Below are 22,500 nucleotides of genomic sequence, written 5' to 3'. Positions count from 1 at the left end.
GATGGAACACAACCACCTGACATAACCACGAGGAGCCCTTTTTTAATCCACTCAGCTTTTCATCATCACTGCAGTTAGTTCATCGATGAGCTATGGAAGGAACTGATATTGAGGTTTGTGGAGCTGTCCGCTTTAGTTTTTGGTGTGATTTTCTTTCTTTCATTCCATCAGTGGCACCAACAACGATCGTTAAGGTGTGGTTTACTAAAAGGTGGGGATGGAACGGAACAAGACTGAAAATGGAAAAGGAAAAATACTCCGTACTCAAGGCTCACGGCAATGTGGAGCAATAACAAATGTCGTCTGATACAACCAAAAACTGAACATCCCGAATCGTCGTGGGGTGTGTTTTACTTTTGGTGAGCAATGTGAAAAATCATTTGCAAATTTTTATTGCGATTGTCTTTAGAATTGGTAGGCGGTCTCCCGAGGGAGCCATAAACAAAATTATCTTTCGTTTGGGTCGATCTGTGGCCCTTTGATCTGAGGAATGATTTATGATGTTCCGCTCCTTATAAATCAATTTCTAGATTCCAAAGCTAGCTTGCAGGTATCATGTGGAGAGAAAATTGCCACTTAGTCTAATTTGATATTTTGTGACTTGCTTTCATTTGAAATGAGTTAAGTTTAGAGTTCTCCACTTGTCTTATAGTGGCTACAATTTACAGCGAAAGAGATAAAAGAAAAAGCAAAGATGAAGTCATCCAAAACAAGATTTTATGCGGTGAATCGGAATACGGAATTTGTGATTTGGTCAAGGGAAGAATGCCCAGAAGCGATAAATTGAATTCACTGTGGTGTTCATATCTCTTCTGGAATGGCTTATGTACCGAAATATACGATAGTTGTTCTAGTGTATGCAAAAGGTGGTTGCTACTCCTGGGTTATATAAATCAATTTCATTATGTTTCATGCTTCCCCATTGTCAATTTTGGACGTCTTTATACTACGTTTGGTAGTTGTTTGAAGTGCAGGTACGGTCACCACGATTGCTACTTTCTCGCCAGTCAGTCTAACCGCCGAAGCAACTAGAGGAAAGCGTGTATAAAATGAACTTACCATTTCGGTGCAGTTTTTTGTTTTGCTTTGTGTTGCATCAGCTATTAGCCTGCCTTTTCTATACCTTATGCTAGGAATATTTGGAAGCTGAGAATCCCGTAGCTCGAAGCCTTTGCATAAAATATTGCAGCAACATCTTCCGCTGATTTTTCCTGCCGGATGCACGAACGGAAAGTTTGCGTCGAAACGGTTTGTGTTTCTCGCGCATTGCATATTTCATTAAAATCCTGTTACCTTTATTCTTCAATTTTCTTCGTTTCCTTTCGATGGCGAATAGCATCGTTTCATGAAAAGGGGTTGGTAAAATTAGAAATTGCATCATGGAACTTCATTGTTGGGGACAACTTCTGGGGGATGCGGAATTCTCAAAAACTTGAAACAAAACGTATCGTTTGGAGAATACGGATCGTAATAGAGACCACCAGTAGCATTGCACGGAAAGCGAAAGAAACTTTTGTTCTGGTTTCGTCCTCCATTTTTACTTTCTTCGTTTATAATGTTCATGAGAACAAGAACGAAGGCCAATAATGGTCTCTTGCTTTTGTAGAAATGAATCGTTTTTGTCGCATTAGAAAGGCCCTAAGGTGAACAATAAAGACAGGTCAACAATTCAAATACGACGTTGTGCTGTGTACTTTTTGTGCGTTCTAAGTTTGTTTGCAGTTACCAGTTTTTATTCAAAAAGGTGGTAAGTTCAACGGAATCAGTACCAAGTCCTCCTGACCTTCTGACCTCCTCTTCTTTACTTCATCGTATCTCTGCGTCTTTCAAAAGGGTAAAGAAGTTTAAAGAAGATGAAAAGTAATTCAAAATTTCCGCAATTTATGACTCACAAACTTCTACAGGAACAGCTGCTATTACCACGACCTGTTACTAGCAGCCGCTGTTGCCAATTTTTGGGTGATACATGCATGTGAAATTTAACTACAAAACTTTTCCCTGTTTTCTAATGTTAATGTTTATTTCAGCTCCAACTTTGAGTATTGGTCCTTGCTGCTGGTTGTGAATTTAAGTTCAAATGTATGCAGAGAAGGTGTTGCAGATGTAACACGTGGCGTAGGTGTAAAGCATGAAGCAGCATCATTTGGTCTGCATCTGATCCGCCGAACAGGAGTCCCACAGGGATAATGATGGCGTTTGTCGGTTTTTTTTTCAGCTGAAATGAAACAGACTCCACGGTAAGCATGTTAGAGCAACAACCTCCATAGTGAGCGCGATTATCCTGAAATGCTTCCATCGAAAATGGAACGAAGTGTAAATCAAATGGCAGTCAGATATTCACAAAACTTTCCGAACAGCATAATTTATTTACGGTCCAACCTTTTCTGCCGTTACTTTCATTTATGTCAAACTTTCCACTCTCTTCGCAATCACTGCTACTGCAACTGTTGGTGAACTATCCGGAAATTTCGGTTGGGCTGAGACCAAGAGGCCTCTGTCTGTCTCTCTCTCTCGCTTTGTTACCGTTGTTAGCTGCTTGTTGATTTATACTGAGTCTACCAGCTCTTCAAAGGGAAAACGGATTTCTTGAAGGAAAGGCGAGGTATGAAGTAAAGCTCTGGTAGACATGCCATAACACATACACTCCGAGTGCGTCTTGCCACCAGTAAAAGGAGCTGTTTGGCCTGTTAGCTTGTTGGGTGACAGTAAACTTATGGTGCGAAAGAATGTTTTGTCGATGTTCGAAAAAGCTGAAGGTGATACGAAAAGTGAACATAAAACTTCATGCAGCATAAATTTTGTGCATCACTTTCTGCTTTTTACTCTGTTCTTTACTCGTGGGACGAGATTATCCACGACATCTGTGCCCCACGTTGCTGTGAGAAGAATCGATCGGTTGGCCCCGGTGTCACTGCTGAAGGTTTTCCTTCGATTTTGCACAACAGTCTCCACAAATGCTGTCTGGTGAGCAAACCGCTCGCAGGGTGGTTTAAATCATTGATTGATGTTTGATGAATGGCGTAAAATACTTTGGCAAACAAAACTTTCCATGTGCAACGCGACCGGCATCTGGCTCAAAGTTGATGTGCCATGTGGTGGAACCAGGCGATCCATGGTTTTTGCGCCAGGAAATGCTCGAAATAACTTCCTGGGATTCAAAGAATGTGTTGGTACGGTAGAGGAGTATGAATAGATAAGCAGAAACGAGAGAGAGACAAAGAGAGAGAGAGAGAGAGAGAGAGAGAAGGTCCAGGTTTATTTAACTTTTCTCTCTAAAATCGAAGCCAAAAAAGAACATCACGGATGCAAGATGGTTAGTGGTTGTGGTTTTGGTTAAGGCTTTTCCGTTACTGTATCTAATAGCTTCCTGTTTTGGCTGTGGGTATTCGATGTTGATATGTGGACACAGGCAGTGGAAGATCTGTCTAAAAGAACTACGAACTTTGAAAGAAATCCACCGGAAGTTAATACAAAATGCGGTTTGATGGAAATTAGCACTAAACCTGAAGGAAGGAAATCTGCTTTATACCGTTCGACCGATAGCAGATTAACTCCTGTCCCAGCAGCTCCATTTGACCTACATTAACATATCCACACATCCAATGTTTGGTTGCATAAACGGGGATTTCTCTGAAAATGTTGATTAGATGAAGTGGAATTGAAGGACTCTATCCTACCATAAGTCATCGTAGCAAACTAATTTTCCACTCTCTGGAATAGCTCTCAGCAATTCGTAAACACTAAACAGCAAATAGTTTCCGAGTAACGACAAACTAGCCCCGATTGCGTTGGTGGCGTTGGTTGCTGTGTGGAATGGGTTTCTAAACACGTCCGGATCTGTCCAGACGACTCAAGGGACTCGTATCGCTGGGGATTGCGACAAGCCCTCAAGGTGATAAACGAATGTACGTCGAACCTCTCTCGCCCGGAAGTGCAAATAAAGTACGGCAGGGATGCGTTGTCCAAGTAAACCCAAGAGCCCTCGTAGAAAGAAAAACACGAGAATGAGTTTCTTGGAAAAGAAGAATGTTTGCTTCCGGGTGCGGAGATGCGTTGGGGTTTGCTACGGAGTGTCGATGGGGTAACCATAGAATTTCATCAAGTAGAGTCAACCAACCTTATGGCTCATGCAGTTTTCTATTGGCTACCAGTAGCGTAAGTTAAAGAGAAGCAAATTGATTTGTAGCTGGATACGATTTCTGAAGATGAAGATGCTATCTGATCACATTGAGTGTGCTTCACATTTTCAGGTTTTTCTCCAGCTCCAGTCCTTACAAAATGAACTGGGTTACTATCAGTGGAATGACTTTTTTTGCAGCAACGTCGAATTCCTGTTCAAAGCACCGTGAATAGCTCACCATCTGGCGTTAGTGGCATGAAGGACCGACACTCAGCAAGCTAGAGACGTGCTACAAACATTCAGACTATGTTTATATCTCTCCCAGTTACCTAGAAGTCAACAATTTTGTCCAGACAAGACCAGATTTTCTTTCCTTGCCGGAGTTTCGAGAGCACCAGATAATTGCCATACTCGGCCACTCATTGAGAGCCATTGAAGTGGAAATGTTCAACAACACCTCTTCCAAATCCGATTCCATGATCCATCTTCTATGCCATACAAGGCAAAGGAGAGTTTGTGGAGCAGTATCAGAGGATATGTTTCCCGTTTCCGTGAATGTTAACAAATAACGACTGCCAGACATCGTGGACGATGGAAAAGGTACACATGGACGATTGCACCACCTTCTGTGGCTACCCACGTATTTCAATTCATTTTTTAATTCCATATTCCTCGCATTTCTGTGGAAACGCTATGGCACGCCAAATGCGTGAGTTAAAATCAAACGAATGCGGGGTTACTGGTTGTGCACTCAATATGTAGGGAGTCCGTGCTGCACCTCAATACTATTCTCGTTTGAATCAGAAATGAAATACAAAACCCTCACGCCATGCCTGGGGACTGTGCGATTGCTGGAGTGTACGCCATCGATAGATGGAACGATTGAACAAACAAAGAGTTGGCAAAATTGGTGAACCGTTCTCGTGTGAGTCGTATAAGGGATCCCCGTCGGAAGCGTGAAACAAGTTTTGTACATCGTTTGGGCTAATTTATCATCCGGAGCCACTGGGAAAAGTCGAAAAGATGGTTCCAATGCGTCGTTAGAACATATGGAGAACAGTTCATCCACGGTCGTCGAATCTCCAAAACCGAACTAACCTTTTCTATTTGCTTTGTTTCTGTTTCGTCTACCAGATACGACGATGCCACTACCACAACAGCCGGAAGCCGGAAATAGAAGGTGTCAAACGAAACCATAAGTGATGTCCTGCGAACGCGCCCGAATGCTCTCTCAAGCTCTCCCTAACATCCGCCCGCAAGAACCCTTGACGTTGGTTTTCGGTTCCGGTGCGCGAACTTTGTTGAAAGGTGTTTCACTCCCGTCAGAGTGTAGAAATTGCAGTAGAAGAAGACACTTGTATCCGAAAAACGGAAATCAAAAACCAGCGACATCTACGGTGTTGATGTGACGTCGCTGTGTGTCTTTCTCACCAAGCAGGGGCCGCGTACAGAATTCAATTGTCGATTGTCGATTGGATTCGGAATTCAATATCTCTGTGCAAACAGGCAGCCGACATTGGTGAGGATGTTTGACCGTTCTCTGTGAGTATGCAAAACACGGAAAGGTGTGACTTCTGATGGTCAGTGGAGTCGCGGAAGTAGTAGATATCTTTTTGCCAGAATTTATGTCGAAATCCACCAAACGGATGCAGACCCGTGCCATCGCACGGTTGCATTACATTCCCGCAACCCATGGAAAAATAGAAATGGGAAAATATTTGCCTTTTTCCACGCTGCTAACGAGTGTTTGCATTGGAGGTGTTTGTACCGATGAACCGGAAGCAGGTGCGACATCATCCGATCTCCATCCGACACCATCGGAAAGAGCTCGGTAAGAACACATGCATTAATCAGCCAGATGTTTCGATGTTGAATTGTTTTAATTCAATTAACTTTGTTACTTTCCCACGGTTCTGTTACAACAAAGATAGCGCAGGATCTTCTGTTGTATGTAATCCATCTTCCAAACGAATTCGCCCAATTGTCTCTTGGTGTGGGAAATGTAAAGTATTGTTTTTTATTTGCCACCTAAACCCCATGACGAAGATTTCAATATATTTTCCGCGAATCCTTGGAATGAAATCTGTTACGGTGTAGCTGGAAAAAGGTGGGGTTAGCACGATCCAATTTCCACTGCGGGACCGCATTCGAGGCCACATATTTCCCTTCAAATTGTATTGGTTGATTCTTTTGATTTGTATGTGATTCTGTAGCGTAGATTTCGATTACATTTCGTTTGCGGGAAAAGCATCGCTTCGAGGGAAGGTTAGTAACGCGTTCTCTGAGCTGACATCCCAGACACGTCAATATCTTAATCTGTGAGCCTCGCAATGCAATCCTCCAATGTCGCATCTGCTGGTTAATCCTTTGGCCTTTAGGAAGCGAACGAAGGAAGCAGAAATGTCCAAAAACGCGAGAACAGATTTCCCTATCGAGCGATATAGATCCCAGCCGGGAGCTCTTTCGTCGCTGGATGGCAGGGAAAATGCGGCACAAAATGGTGTAAAACTAAGCCAAGTGGAACGCCACGCTTGGAAAGTGATTGAAAATGCCGCACTTCTCATAGGCACAAGGCAAGTTGAATTCGAGAAACATAAAAGCTCTCTGTCCCGTTGCGGATTGAAACATAAAGCCAAATCTCGGTTCCTCTTTCGCTAATGCAATCTTCCGCAGGGCATCCATAAGCCGTGGCTTGAAGTCGACGACCAGGGCCACTCAGAGTTTCAACGGAGACACTGAAAATGCAAATATGTTTAGTCGATGGATCTGGAATCGATAATCACAATCTGAAAGAGATGTTTCGGGAAGGAATTAGAGACCAGATCAGCTAGACGACATGAAGATTTCTTGGTAAAAAAGAAGAGAGATGTAATGCCATACCAGCTAGCGTAGATACTGGCAAAAGAGTATCAATTCTTAATTTTAAGTCACAACCCTGTTTCTAGAGAAAGGATTGTGTTCATTTTGTTCATCCTTTCTCTAGAATCTAGCAGTAGATTCTTATGCGGAGTTCCCTTAGCTGATCAGACTATTCTCTCTTGCGAATAAAGATAGGTGATAGGTGTGGTTAGTAATGGTTATCTGCAATGAAGCTTGAAAGTTCTATAAATTCATAAGTGATAATTATTAATTGTTATTGGAAACGTTTTAAATGAAAGAACTAGTTAGATGAAATGGAATATTCGAAAATGATAAATCATTTACAATTATTTTCTCCTTCACTTTTAGAATGCAATCTGTTAAAATTATTGTTGTAGATCGATTATTATAAAAAATTTAAAACACATAAGGTACGGTTTATCATTTAATCGTTAATCGGAATGGATTATCAAACAATCAATGTCCAAAGTTAGATTCGTGAAAACACAAGGCATTGAAATGCCTACATGTAACAATTAGGCTAAACAGATTAACAAACGCCTGTGCTACGAAACTAATATAAAGAGAGTATTGCAAACTGCGGCGCCTAGTGAGATTAGAAAACTTCTCTGCCAAACTCACCTTCAACCACCTTCAGGCAAACTGTGTACTCTCCGGCATTCTTTTTAACGTGCAGAATGTCGTAGCCGTATCGGCGCCAAATTACTGTACGTCAATCCGCGCAGAAGTGCCGCAAGCATCAAGATGTGATGAATTATTGGAAAACTTCTTCACTCAGCGAACAACTTCACGCTCAGTTTCTAATAATACTTTCCCCTACACACAATTTGCTGATCTGCTGGTTGGGATGGATTTGCTGGTTGGGATGGATAGAACCGCCGGTAATTTTCACCTTTTTCGTTGTTTTGCTCACCAACGTTGTGACTCACCTTTGATGTTGGTCTCGCGTGCCTCCGATGCCTCCGAGAAATGAATAAGAAAAGATGAAAAGCCAGCCTCGCCAGCCCTTTACACAACTCATCTGTGGATGGTGGAGATCGGTGGAATTAAGGAGTAAATCGCACTTTTCGCAGAATTTAAAAGAGGTGCAAAAGCGCTTTAGCTTCCATTATTGGTCCTTTGATTCGCCAACTCTCGCGGTGAGGGGGTAAAATATTAATGGAGACAAATACTTCCACCACGGCCATCGCCAGGGTCAGTGCTAATCTAATCACCGAACCGACCCAACGAGACCTTTAGCTTGGCCGAGAGCTTTTGCTCGTGATTTTCCGCCGTTTTATTTTGTGTTGGATTCGCGCACATCCCACGACGGTCCATTTTATTTTCCTTCGGACCATTGGCGTGCTTTGATGTTCATGATGATGGTTGCCCATGTTGCCTGAAAAATACAAGAATGAAGGATAAGTGCCAAGCTCTGAACGGTAAAAAGTAAGCGACTGAAGGATTATGATATGAAGAATGTAGCGGAAACATCATAATAGGAATATGAAGACTCGAGTGACCAAGACACTTTCGATGGTGTCCCTTTCTCAGCGCTGTTTAGTGCTTCATTTATTGTATTGCTTACTGCACTCGACATGAACTATTGCTTGGAGGCAATTGCATTGGCACCAGCATAAATCGTAATTTAGTGCCTTGCTTTGACCCTTTGTGCCTTTGGGTTGCCTTTTTTTATTTTTTCTCCAACGAGACAATATGAAATCTCTTTTGTTAGCCCTTAAAGCGATTTTTTCATTTTCTTTTTGAATCGGGATCCCTAATGAAGGGACACTGCAATGAAGGGTGTGAACTAGCAATGAATGGCGATTTACTACGAATTCCGAATGGAAAAATAATTCTTTTTCCATTACCTCAACTGATTTTGAATTCTATGGGCATTAAACATAGGTCACCTTCAATTCCTCTCCCAAGAGTGTTGACAAAACATAACATTCATTCGAGAAATGGTAAAAGATTTTCTTCGTTAAAGGATTCCATTGCCTTAACATTCGAAAAAGTTTCTTTAACCAGTCTGGGAACATTCTTACAGTTGCTAATTACTGCAATAACATTCGATATTCGAAAAAAAATGCTATCAGCCTAATTAAGCTTAAGGGGGGCTTCGGTATTTAATTTTGTTTTGAGACACATATTTTTAACATTTTTCACTAAATGCTGATCCTTTCAAGAACATTGTGTAATTTTTTTGGATCAATCAAAGCAAAACCGACCAAGTTCCAGAATTTTTAAATTCCGCGTTTCATACAAGGCTGTACGCTACTTTGAAGAACATTTTCCAAAATCAATGTTTGCAAAGTCGGTGCCCATCGTACAGTAAAAACTAGTGGACAGATCGATACGAAATTTTTAACACATAATCTGTACACTCTTTGTCAGGTATGACATGGCTCTTTCCCAGGCACCGTCAAGATTTCATGAAAATTAATGATACTTTTTTAAACACATCTTAAATATCCTGTTTTAGGCAGATTGACAAAAAGCATCACTTTATCAACTTCAAAAATCTGCCAAAAATCGAAAAAAATAACTGGACGGGGCTACCTGGATAAACTTCTAACCTTTCAAACGAGAATCGATCTGTATTTTTCTGATACAGTAATGATACACTACAGTAGAAAGTTGTAGTTGATCGATTTGAACCAAGTAAAAAAAAACAATCCGGTTAAAGCAGTAACAAACCGGTTGTCTTGACGGGCAATAACCAGTTAAAAAATCTATATTTAGGATATTATTTCCAGCCGACATTTTTCATTCAATTTCTTTTCATTCATCTCGCAACAAATAATGTTTTATTGGGAAAAATCCTGTTCGTAATCAGTTAACGATAACGGAGGCTGAGCGCGAGCTGGCTGCTTGTGACATTTTGTCAGGATGATCAATACTGCATATGATGTCTCCAACCTTCGGGTCCTTTCGTTGGAAATCTGGAAAACGCAGGATGGATCAGGAGTTCCCTTTTACCTTCTCGCGGCTATCGTCCTGGTTATGGAACCTGTTTCATCCCTCCAACCAACATGCTACAATGTGTCTGCAAGGATAGCAGCCGGAAACAGCCGTCGATGTTACCGTTGATTTAGGTCCACGTTAATATCCAACCCTTACTCTTGTAACATCCCTTGCTGCTTAACCAGTTTCGTAAGATTCAATTCAATCAATTTCCTCCAAAAACCCCGCTTCCAACATCCGCGAAACCTGAACGTGGCTCACCCTCGGTGCAAGGGGATAAATTTGTTTTCCGAGCCCTTCAGATGGACCATCGGCCATGTCCATACAACGACCCATGTGCAGGTTGTGACGGTAGTGGACGGAGGCCACTGGATGGAGTGGAAGGCGTAAAGCAAATCAATTTGCTACTTGCCGGTTCATTTGATTTTGCGTTCGACGTCTCGTCGGTGGTTAACCTTTTCGCGAGGTTCCGTACGGCTTTGGTTTTCATCGCGAACACCGTGGCCCTGGTTTGATTAGCTGGAGTTTCTGACTCCCTGGCCAGTGGCTGTGAATACCAGTCACCTCCATTTCGGTCCACTTCAACGTGGAAATGGGTTGGAGAAATTAAATCCTGACCAGCATTCACTCATCATTCCCTCGTACGACCCAATTCTCAAAGTTCTGAGTGAAATTAATTTGAGAGATGACGAACGAGAGTGTGCATGATGCCATGCACGTTGGAGTTATCCTTTAACTTGGAGCATGTGTCCAGCATGGAAGGAAGTGGTCCTTCGAGAGGGTGTGAGCGATATTCTCATCATCTCGCATGCCCTTCTCTCGATCGTTAGCTTCGCATACTCCATGGAAATGGTAAATTTGGTTAATCAATCAGCGGCTCATTAACTTTGATTACACAATTCGATCGAAGTTCGTTCACTGAACCGCCCAAGTAAAGAGGATCAGGAGTGTTGGGAAGGACACCGAGAGTTGGTTCATAAATCGAGTAATGAATCGAAGGAAAATGGAAAACGGGTTTACGGTATCGACCTCTTCAAACGGAAAGGGCCCGGCTAATTAGGATGGGATGTTGCAAATCAATGTTGGAATTCAATTTCAAAGCAACTTCAAAGCGGCCATTACCACATCGATGGAAGTGCCAGTGCCAGAACATGAAGCAAATACATGCACAGCTTCTCATTGAAGGGGTCAGAGGAAGATCGCGTAGTGTGTGCTTCGCTAAAGAGGCCTTAGCATGACTCTCTGTAAAATTGCAATGCACTGCAAACGCATTTTCTCGTCGAGCTCAGAAGGATCTGATGGTTCAGAATGTTCACGAGTCTCTGTTGACCACATGAATTGATAAAGGAGGGGAGTCTTCTGAAACATAAATTATGCAAATTAAGTCCTTAATCTAGAGAGGTAAGGACAATGAAAAAATGGCAACAGTAGCGTTCATCGTTAAAGCGTTGACTCGATTTTGTTTAATTTTATTTGGACTCTATTTTATTTCATTTTCTGTGTTTGGCATTCCCGACCACAATGATGCGTCATTCCATGGAGCCATCCAATCGGAAATGCAATAAATCTTGACCGGTAAGACGCATGTGAGGACACGCAAACGCAACGACGTGACTAGCAACCCAAATAACCCACTACACTTGTTTTATATCTCCTTGGATTGATTCTTTCATCTGGAAGACAACGCATCTGTTACGCATTTTTACTGAGTGCCGAATGCCTAGGGACTCCAAAGACTCCTTGGAAAGTTCTCCCATTTGCACTGTCAACGAGTATTTTATCATTCGTTTTCAATTCTCTCGCTCCAAACGAACTCCCAAGGTTCTGCTGTTTCGGTTGGATTCAAGATTCATTCAAGTGAAAGTCCAGAGCGAGCAACGAGGGACCACCGTGACGCGAATCAACAAATTTTCGAAAAAACATCACGAAATCGAAATTCAACTCGGTCAAACAAATAACAAATATGTTGATTCGTCAGCAATGGCAAGTCCAGGCCAAGTGGTGACAAACGGAGAAGGATTTGGAACTTTCATTCAGTTCCTTCTTGTTCGCAAAGCCCTTATCCTCTACGAAAAGTGATAAAAAATGTTCGAAATTGGATGCTGCTGAGCGGACGCCTGCCTCCCCGTGACCCTTACCCATGATTTCGTGCAACTTTGCAGACCCTTTAGAGTTTCTCGCATGATTCTTGTTTCTTTATTGCTCCATCATGCGTGAAGCGTGAAGATTTTCGCTGCATTGGTAAGAATGTGGGTTTGTATGTTGCTTATTCTTTCCTAACCGGTGGGACAAGAGTGAAAGATGAATAAATTTTCACTTTTCACGCATCTGCTGTGGTTTAAGGAGTATTAGACGAGGTTCCTCCGATCATGTGGGGTTGGAAAAGTGAATATTGATGTTCAGAGATACATTTCTCTCTTTTCTTCCATCGCCTGTTGTCGGATAATTTTGTGGGATTTTCATGCCCGACCCTTCGCCAAGAATACCGCCATTCGTCATTCGGTGAACGGAAAACCCATATGAGGTTATGGTTGATGTAGACTTGCCTCCGTTCTTGAAGGCACGAAAATTACATGATTGGATGGATGAATGGGCTTGGGGGTGTGAGGTGTTCTTTCTTTTATCACTCCAGAGCTCGGATGTGGGATCCTTTTGGCGAGAAGCAACTTTATAATTCAACTTGCCACCGCGACAAGAAGCAACCGCGAGAACGAAGGGCTTCTTCGCAGGGTTTTCCGTTGTTTGCAATGTTCTTTTTCTTTATTATCACCTTCTGATGGATGTTGGGTCTCCACGAACGGTTTGAGGTACCCAAAGGTGGTTGAAGCTAAAATTTCATTTTAGGGATTGTATCCATTCATCATCATGTTGTGTGCGGTTTCGTTGGGGTTTCTACTCACACGTAGACACTCTCATTGCTCTTACTTTTATGACTCCTTTTTACGCAACATATTTTCACTCCTTCACATTCTCTTTGTTTTTGGAAATACTGTTTTTCATTCTGTCGGTTCTCAGCCTCCAGCCAAGCAGCATCTGATTGATGAACGGCTTAACGTTGGTTGCGCATACAAATGGCCAAGCACCATCTGTTTTAGAGCTTAACGGAAACTTCCTGCGTTGTTTAGGATGCATTGGTTCTTCCTTTGCTCTCATTCCTGGCAATCGTCACATGGTTCCAGCAAATGAGAGCATGAAATGTTCATAGAAAATTCAAACTTCTCTGTATAGCATGACGACTTGTATTGAGTAACACCTTCGATTGCATCTCGAACGAGTCTCCTGCTGCTAACCAAAGACCGGGCACGCATTTTTCATTTATAATACAATAAATCTTCATGTTTCATGGATTCAAATCAAGGTTCTCTTTCGATGAGGGTTCCACAATTAGGAGGATGGTGTGTTCTGCTTTAATTAATGTTTGCGCTACAGATCATGCCTGTTCAAACACACTCACAAACCGAGAAAACCATACACAACCGACCACGTAACGATGGGCGAAACGATTTTCTTCTCCGAACAATTAAATTTGCCGAAACGACTAATGAGCTTACACGAGTTTGGAGCAGAGTTTCCTGGACCAGTACAAGCTTTGTATTGTATTCATTACAAACTGCATTGGCCGTGGCAACAGAAGGAAAAGACAAAACCCCATTCCAAGCACCAAACACAACCGAGTGCATGTCGGAAGAGGAAATATAAAATAGATACTCTTCCCGTTTCGGTTTCGGTTTGCTGGTTTTGTCCTGGTTTTTGTTGGACAATTAGTTGCAATTGTTGTGTATCCGTGTAGATGCTGCAAGCTACAACATCGGATGTACGTGCGAAATGCAGGATCATCTTTACAAGCGTCGAACCAAGTGGCGTATCTTCGGGAAGACACGATGGTCATTTATTATCACGGTATTTCAGGACCTCCTTTCTGTTTGTTTTACTTTTTGTTCAAAAAAAATCAGAAAGAATCAGATATTTGCTATCGACGTGTTGTGAACTATCGATTGAGTGCTAACAACATCAGAACTATCATTATTTTGTTTCAATAGTTTTCTACCATTCCATTACCTTGCGACACAAACGTTACAATTGCATAAAAACAAAATCTTGTGCCGGTTTAATGATTTGATACTGAACAGATGCAGGTATTTAATTATGCGTGCTACAACTGACACATGGAGATATCCGATTAATTTATGTAATTTGGGAGTATTATATGATGTAAATAAAACATAAATCTGTACTTATTATGGTGGACATATCTGACAATTCTGCTACGGTTTGTATTCAATTCTGCTGTAGCGCAACAAGAGGCAGCCTTGTTGCAGAATTAAGAAAATTATTCTGCTGTATCATTTTGCCCGCGGTGAATCTTTATTAGTTTACCTTTTGAACAAATAGTAAATGTTCCGCATTTTTTATTGCTTGTTATAAATCGTATGTAAAACCAATTTCGGACGATGGTTCTGGATAATATTTAGCTCGTAAATCACTTGCGAGACTGTAAATTAATCCAATTCAATTATCCTTCTCTGATTAGCAACATCGATGTACAGCAGCGAACGCGTTGCCCAGAAAAACTCATTTTGAAAGGATGATTTTTCGATTCATTTATGTGCAAATTAACTCTTACGCCAACCTTATTTACCGTACAGAAATGAAATTGTTATAGACAGCCTGTTTGTTGCGGATTTTACACCATTTGTATTCAAATTTATCCCCTCCTTGGCGATGGATTTTCATTTGCAAAATAAATCTTCAATTCGACTGAGTGTTGGATGTTTTATAACCCATCATTTCTCATTTCGACCGAATCCCTGATAAATCCCGATTTCCATGTCCCAACTACACTTATCTGCATTCATCCGCTAAAAATTGTACACATGCTCTTCTGTAGCTTTTTCGATTCGTATTATGGCCGCAGAGTGCTGCTGGATGATGGTCGGCCCAACCGACAGCTTGTTTGCATGTTGAATGATAATTTATGCTCGCAACAGAGGTAGGGTCACCTGCACTCTTGTGAAAGTTATGAGCTACTTCTAGTTGCCTCTAGTTCTGAAATAACAATTTATTGTTGCCGCGGAAATGGCATTCACCTCGGATGGCACAGACTCCCTGCATTCGTGTCGGGAGAAACGGGCAATCAGGAAAACCGCGGCAACGTTTTTCAACGAAGGGCGCACCCGGCTGTCATGAAAGTGAAATATGAGCATAAGGCAAGAGTGCATCATTAGATGCGAGTAGGTAGAAACTGAAGCAATAGTGTTCATAGGTTCATGCAGATGAACGCAGAGTTAAAAATTGGTTTTACTATTTTATTGTGATGAAACTGATTTTTTGTATTTTATACAAGCAAACAATTGTGAACCAGCAAAGTGGAATTGAATCCTTATTGTAATATTAAAATAATAACACCAATTTCTTGCGCTATCGACCAGACGGTATTGAGAATAATTCAGAAAATTTATGTCCAAATTTTATGCTAAAATTAATTTTTAGCAATCAATTATAGCGATACAATACCGAGAAACCTACCTAACTGTCCAACAAGAGAAGTGTATTTCCGACAAACCATTCTGCCATGACTACCACGATATCAACACCGCTTCACATTAATTAAATGCCACGACTGATACCATGTTGCATTTTCGCTCATCACACTCGGTGAGGACACGGTCTTCCGAACACCTGCAACCATCATCCAGCAACTGGCAACTAATCGGATGCGAAAGACTCGTTACGGTGTCCATGAAACATTGAATTTGCCCGCATCGAGTCTATGAGCTAACGTGAATCCAGAGGAGCGATCCAAAAGTTCTCTTTAGCAGCATATGCTCCTGTTGGCCTCATAGAACCCGGTTTGCCTACAAGGTATTGGACATCTGGTTGCATGCACTCTGCTCACAGACGAATCACTCATTGCAAATAGTCGCGCGAGTAATAAAGTGAAAGAATCCATACCAGTACGGACTCTGAGCGATTCGATGGCCTCGCCGTTATAAGCCGTTAATGAGCACCGTTCCGATGAGTATCACCGTAATTCGATGTAATTTTCACAGTTTTCCACTTTCAGTACGTAATGACCGAGCAGCAACATTCATTTGCCAGCCATGACTGGCATGATTGAAATAGGGCAGTCATACCACCGCAGTACTGTGGTGTCGTGGTCAGTGTTCTACCACAATGCATCGTTTGAACTGGCCTATGTCCCGGCCATAAATTCTCATTAATGAAGCCCCGTAGCCGCGGGTAAAATGATGAAAGTAATTGAAAATTGGATTCCTCATTTGACTACGTGCTGATGCTTCTCCCAATGCGGCATTTGTTTCATGTTTTGGATTATTTAAAAAAAATATTATTCGAGTTTCGATATAAAAATAATGCTACGATTTTTTTTTTTGTAGTCCTTCTAGGCTAGATTGTCAGGTGCAAAGGCATCAGACTATTCATCCGTCTGTCATCTGATTTATTTAAATTAGAAATCGATCAACAGCGTGTTTTGGTCATCTCATGTTTTTTCTCTGCAGATTTAATTTAAACATACCACATATTTAAACATACCATGTTTACCATACCAACTGTCTTTCTTTCTCTCACTGTTTCTCTCTCTCTCCTCCGTCCGGTTAAAATATCCATCTAAAATGGCACAACGACATTCTATAATGATTAATGTTAATACTAAAGTTAACAACGATCACATCAGCAGTTTCTCGACGGAATTTCTCGTCGAACAATGTAATCAAGTGTCAAAGTAATGCTTCAACCCTTATCGAGCCACCGATGTAAGCGTTTCACTTTGGAAAGAAAAACTCAATTCGATGTCTTTCTACCTAATTTCCTTTCCAATGAAAAAAATAAGGATAACTTGGATCTGCATTCGAGTGCTGATTACATACGTAACTGGATGTGATCAAGCATACCGCAGTGCTTTCGATTGAACATTTAACCTGTTATACTAGTTTTCCATGCACTTTAGGATCATTTTGATGCGCAAACCATCAATCCATTCTATCAATCACTTTTCATCTCTACTTACCTTACAATTAGAAAAATTAGATTAGCAAAAAACCATTCCATAATTCCTATTCAGTGATGAATTGTGACTCATGAATGAAGTAATCTAACCTTAGTTCGTTAACTTGGCATAGGTCGAATCTTATCATGTTTTAATTTAGAGAAGATTGTTTTATAATTTCCTCTCTTTGACATTAGTTGAATGTTGACCAAGAAGATAATTGTGTCACTTAAAAGTGTTAATGTTAGTGTTAGTAATGGTTTTGAAACTGTCTATTACATGTCCTTTAGTTTTATTTTCTTCGTACTTAATTTCTCTAAACTTGCTGCTCTTTTCCTTTCTATCATTTGTTTGAGTTACTTGATCACTTTCGATTGTTGTATTTTATTCCGGCTCGCCATACCGTATACAGTACGGTTATATGCGTGGGGTTTTCTCTAGTAACAATTGTTACTGTTCCTCGTCAGTAGTTCGGTCGTTTATGTTCCATGCTTCCCACGTTGGGCAGATTGGTCATTCTGCTTCCTTCTGCTGCTCCACCACATCGCAACTCGGCTGCTCCCATCGTTGGCTATCCGTTGTTGTTCATTTCACATCATTTCTTTTCCTATCCATCACTAATTATTCTCGCCTAAGAACTATTGCATATGTGATTGTCACTTTCATCTGAATCTATCGCGTAACTATTTCATCTCCACACAGATTTCATTTACATTTCAAGCTGTTCCATTTTCGCGACTGTCTCTCTAGTTGCTTTTCGATTACATTCTCACGTTCTCGACTAATTACAACACTTTCGCGAACCATTTTGGATTATTCGTTTAATTTCACTTTTATTTCAACTGTAATACCATTGCTGTCACCAGATGAAACGGCGCGGCATACCGATCGCTCAAAGTTGACGATTTGTCGCCATTTTCTGCTACGGCCAGCACTGAACCTGTGACGAGACATTTTCCAAACAAACAAACACGCTGACGTTTCTGCGGTTCACAAAGTATTGGCCTTGTTTTATTCAAAAGATCGAGCTTATATACTAAATGCTATTCAAACTTTTTCTTCTTTAATCCTAAAATATTCCAAAATCCACAACTCCTTTTCTAGCCGTCACCCGATTTTGTAGACATCCATTAGTTAGTCCAACATTAAAAGCTATCGTTTGCCCGGCTCCCGAATCCTGAAATACGCGGATGAGGTCCGTTCACATCCATTAAAACTCAGACGCATGGTAAAGTACTAAATTGCTATACCCATTTCAACAACGACTTGTTCATAAAGATTTCTGCATTTGACTACCTTTAACTCGTACTGACTTCAGGTATAGTGAATATATACCCCTCGGACAACATCGTTTAGGTTGGGATTTTCCAACCCAAGTTTTGCGAACGGTTTTACACCTTAAAATTTGCAAATGTTGTGAAACATTACGTTTTAAGTACATATCAATAACAGCATATCAAAATATATCTAATTTCAAACCTGCATTGAGATTCGCTAATTTTTTTATGAAAGCGTGACATCAACGGCCAATAATCTTCTTGGATCTGTTAATCCTCAATAGTCTATGGATTCGCTTCTGTTTGGATCTTCTATACAGGAATAGGTGTAGGACTGATGCTTTGTTCAACATCGTTTGCTGTTCATCTTCAGTCATCCTGTTCTGGCAATGTGTTCCGTGGTGTTGAACATCATGTATCACAAAACTCCTTTATGGCATACATGAAAATCGCCTTTCCTAAGTTAGAAAACCCGTTCCTTGACGTACACTCTACGATAATTTCATAGGCATTTGAACATGCCTTATGACGAAACGAAACTGATAGAATGATCATTACAGTCATAAACTTCCTAGGGAAAATCCGTCAGTAAAGGCTTTTATTTTTGGGGACTTTTTGAAATTCTGGAAACTTCTATTACCTAGACGATCCCTCAAGTAGTAGGTAGATGATTAGGTAGGACCTAAGCAATAGAACGAACGTACATAAGAAACAACTAAAGTGGTAAATTATACCTTCAATAGCAACACGAGAGTTAAACTCAGGTAAGCACAGCCTGTCCGTTGAAAGATGCGGTCAAATGGTCGATGAAAAGAGATAGAGACTCTGAAGACATGACAGCAGTGAGGGTAAGGAAAATATGTGTAAAATTGTAACTATTTAAACCTAAAATCGGAATTATTCGACGCCAGTTTCACGAGAACCCGTGAGAAGTTGTGTGAGTTTCATTTAGATTTCTTTTGGCAGATTGATGAAACTTCAAACTCTTCAGCATGTTGCTGAAGAACTCCAATCGCTGGAGAATTCCAATATTCTCTGCTCAGTTTTCTGATCTGAATAAGAGCCTCACACGTGGTAATTCTGTTCAGTCACCAGCTTGCATAAGGAATGATTTCTTAGACTTCCAACTTTGGAGGAGGAATATAGAGATAGAACGTGATGAGTTCTTCCGCACGAAACGAGTGGAGCGATAAAACGCTAAATGGTGACAGCGGTAAGAATGTAGAGAACGCCATAATGACTAGAGCATCAGCGAGCGACAGTAAGTAAACCATTTAGATCACTTACGCACAGCTACTGTATTTTAAACTAGAATGTCTTATAACACAAGATTGACTGTGTCTGCCATGAACATTCGGTCATGCTTTCCATTTCAGCTTCGATTCGAAAATGATTGTCATTGAGCCATTGCGCAGCCCCCAAACATCCAACCTCAGAATATTGTGTGCCTTCTGTACCGACCTACATCCTGTGTCTTCACTGCCTGCCAACAGCTGTGCCAGAAAATAATTTGGACTCATCGAGCAGACAGCAACGTGTCAATAATAAACTATACCAGGGAATATTGAAGTTATACAATGTAACCTTAACCACGTAACCAGAGAATAAGTTGAGCCATTTACTTTAGTATACGGAATATTTCACAAAATATTATACATGTAAAATAACAGTCCAATAAAATAAAGATACTGAACAAGTGGATTCGTAAAACGATATTCAATCAATTTTGATGTGCATTCAAACATATTGACAATGGATAGTGTTGAAAAATAACGACAAAAAATAAATTTACAATCAATTCTCTAATAAAAAATGATGCGAATATGGTAGGTAACAATTTGGAGACAAAGAATATTTTTAATATACCGAAATGGTCGTTTTAGTTGAAATGTTTCTATTGGCGGTTTTTGTGACTGACGAATAGAAAACGAAGGCAACTAGAGATAACTTGAAGTTTTACATTCATTTTTCCACACAAAGTTAAACATATAATTTATGATTTGCGGTTAAACTATAGGAGTATTTCTTCAACAACCAGTAATAATTCTTATGCCAGGAATGTATATCGTGTGCCGTACTTACCCAATCAATTTTAATTAGTATTGTCAAAATAAAATCTGTATTTCATTATCATGTTAGCTCCACCGAGTTTGTATAAAAGTATAGTAATACTTTTTTTAATTATGTTGCATTGCTTTTAAGTAAAATCGTTCATTCGATTACTTATCTTATAAAAACATATCAAATAAGAAATGATCAGAAATCAGAAACGAAGATTGGTAAAATATTATGAAAAATTGAATGAAGAAACATGTTTTCATCATTTCAACATTAACCTCATAACGGAGATTGAGAACGATGGGTTATTTATCCCGTTTTGGATCGATGTTGGATCGTGTCATCTCTGATAATTAAAACCAATTAAGAGAAAAGCTGTTGAAAAAATAAGATTGTTTTACATAAATGTTCTTTATTATTTACTTTGTGTGTTTCTTACTCAGTATAGTTACAGATCATTTCAATAAACTGCGGTGAAGGTGTATGGAGCTAGCTTACACGCATCGATAATGCCACGGCTCTTTCATTGCTCCATCATTTCTCTCACTCTCACTATTTTAATACTGTCTATGCCATGACCACCCTACGGCCATATCCGCTTTATCCGTAGAAAACCATTGCCCTAAACTGCCGCACAGTTCCGCTCCTGTGAGAATCTTGCGCTCGAATTGTTAAAATCCTTGACATACTTTCATCACCTTACCATGGTTCCCTTTCCATGCATCGTGTTCCTCCTATGGTTCCAATAAGGTGTAGTAAATGCTTAAGGTGTTTATTTTAATATCGTACAACAAACCGGTGCCTCCGATTACTCGGATTCTTTCCAAAAAAAGCAAAATCCAGCACAGGAGAGACATTAGCTGTACCATTCCAGTAGAAGACTCGCTAGCGTGCCGCCATTTGTGGTGATTGCGCAACGGCAGCGACGTTATATTTAGTCGCCTTCTACACAGCTCAATCAACATCACATTACTTTCGATGGCGGCACTTACCCGCATGGTATAATGATGATCGGGTACTTAGAGAAGCTCAAGATGTACTGCCTAATGAGCCAAATGAATACCCCATTACACATACACAGTACCTTGGCGACATAGAAGGGCCTTGGCCAGCAGCTGCTGGTAATTGCGTGAGAAAGATGATAGAACTTCCCGGCTGTTCAGTAGCAGGGTAGTGGAGCACTCTCCGTGGGAACCACAAAAAGCACAGCAACGGGACAGTGGTTTACACATCGAGAGTAAATGTTGCAGCAACCGGTGGTGGTTGTGAGTTAGCAATCTGCTGAAGATCTTTCTACAACCTTCATTCGGATTGGGGACTTTTATCGCTTTTATGGCTGCTGTGATATTTGAGTTTTCTCGTAGTCGAGGGAAGTTTAACAATCGAAACAGTTAACAAACGTTGCTGTCCTAACCGTTTTGGTGGAATGACGCTGAGTGAGAGTGAGTAGAGCTATGTGGTTGTTTGTAAATATTGACTTTTTCTTTGCTTTCAGTAAGGTTCTGCTTCTGTAAAGAGGGTATGTATCTGTATAGACATTTTGATTATAGGTACGAGCTGGGCCACCACGTCGGTTCTGCTGGTTGTTTGCGAAAACTGATCGCCTTATGACTGTGCTAGATAAGGATGGGCTGCACTCAAATATAGCTCCGATTCATCCAACTTGCTTGCACTAGTGGTCGGATTACATCGTAGGATATGATTAGTGTTTAAGGTCAGGAGTACAAATTAGCATGGAGACTGTGAGTGTTCGCTCAGGCGGATGGCGCAGGTGCGTGGCCATACATCACCCTTCTAATTCCCTGTGGGCTCTCCAGCATCTCCAGCAGGTTTTACAACCTGTTAGTAGAAATAGGATTATAAGTAATGTACAGTAGTAAAGGTTACTCAGGGGATTGCTAGCACTGCTCCGTTTGTGTACATTAAAGTTGATATAGCTGTCCATTAGCTGATATGGTTCGTTAAGAAATATAAGAAAGATGTCACCAGGTTCTATATACGGTACCAGCTCATTGATAAAGGGTGTCGTATTTCACATGAGATATACAGTCGTGTTGATGTTTGTTTTCCCAATGTAATGCGCTTCACTTACTCAACGGCTTCTGTCTCAATCCTTGGATATCATCTCAGATGATGTCGGTTGTCCTATCAGCCTCTCAAACGTTTATTGTAATTGAATCGATAGCTTACCACCCTTAAACCCTAGTCACTTT

At 40.8% G+C, this 22,500-nt stretch overlaps 1 protein-coding gene across 2 annotated transcripts in view; it reads right to left on the bottom strand.

Annotated features, from left to right (window-relative positions):
- Window positions 1-20,703: 20,703 nt before the first annotated feature.
- LOC126570606 (locomotion-related protein Hikaru genki-like) overlaps window positions 20,704-22,500 on the bottom strand; it is a 56,028-nt gene continuing 54,231 nt past the window's right edge. For both annotated transcript variants that reach the window (XM_050228512.1, XM_050228514.1), the window contains one exon: window positions 20,704-22,500. This exon is cut by the window's right edge and continues 850 nt beyond it. The gene's annotated coding sequence lies outside the window, so the exon portion shown is untranslated.

The sequence above is a fragment of the Anopheles aquasalis genome, chromosome 2 (assembly GCF_943734665.1).
Source record: "Anopheles aquasalis chromosome 2, idAnoAquaMG_Q_19, whole genome shotgun sequence".
Classification (NCBI taxonomy): Eukaryota; Metazoa; Arthropoda; class Insecta; order Diptera; family Culicidae; genus Anopheles; species Anopheles aquasalis.
This window is presented reverse-complemented; position numbering and strand designations above follow the sequence as displayed.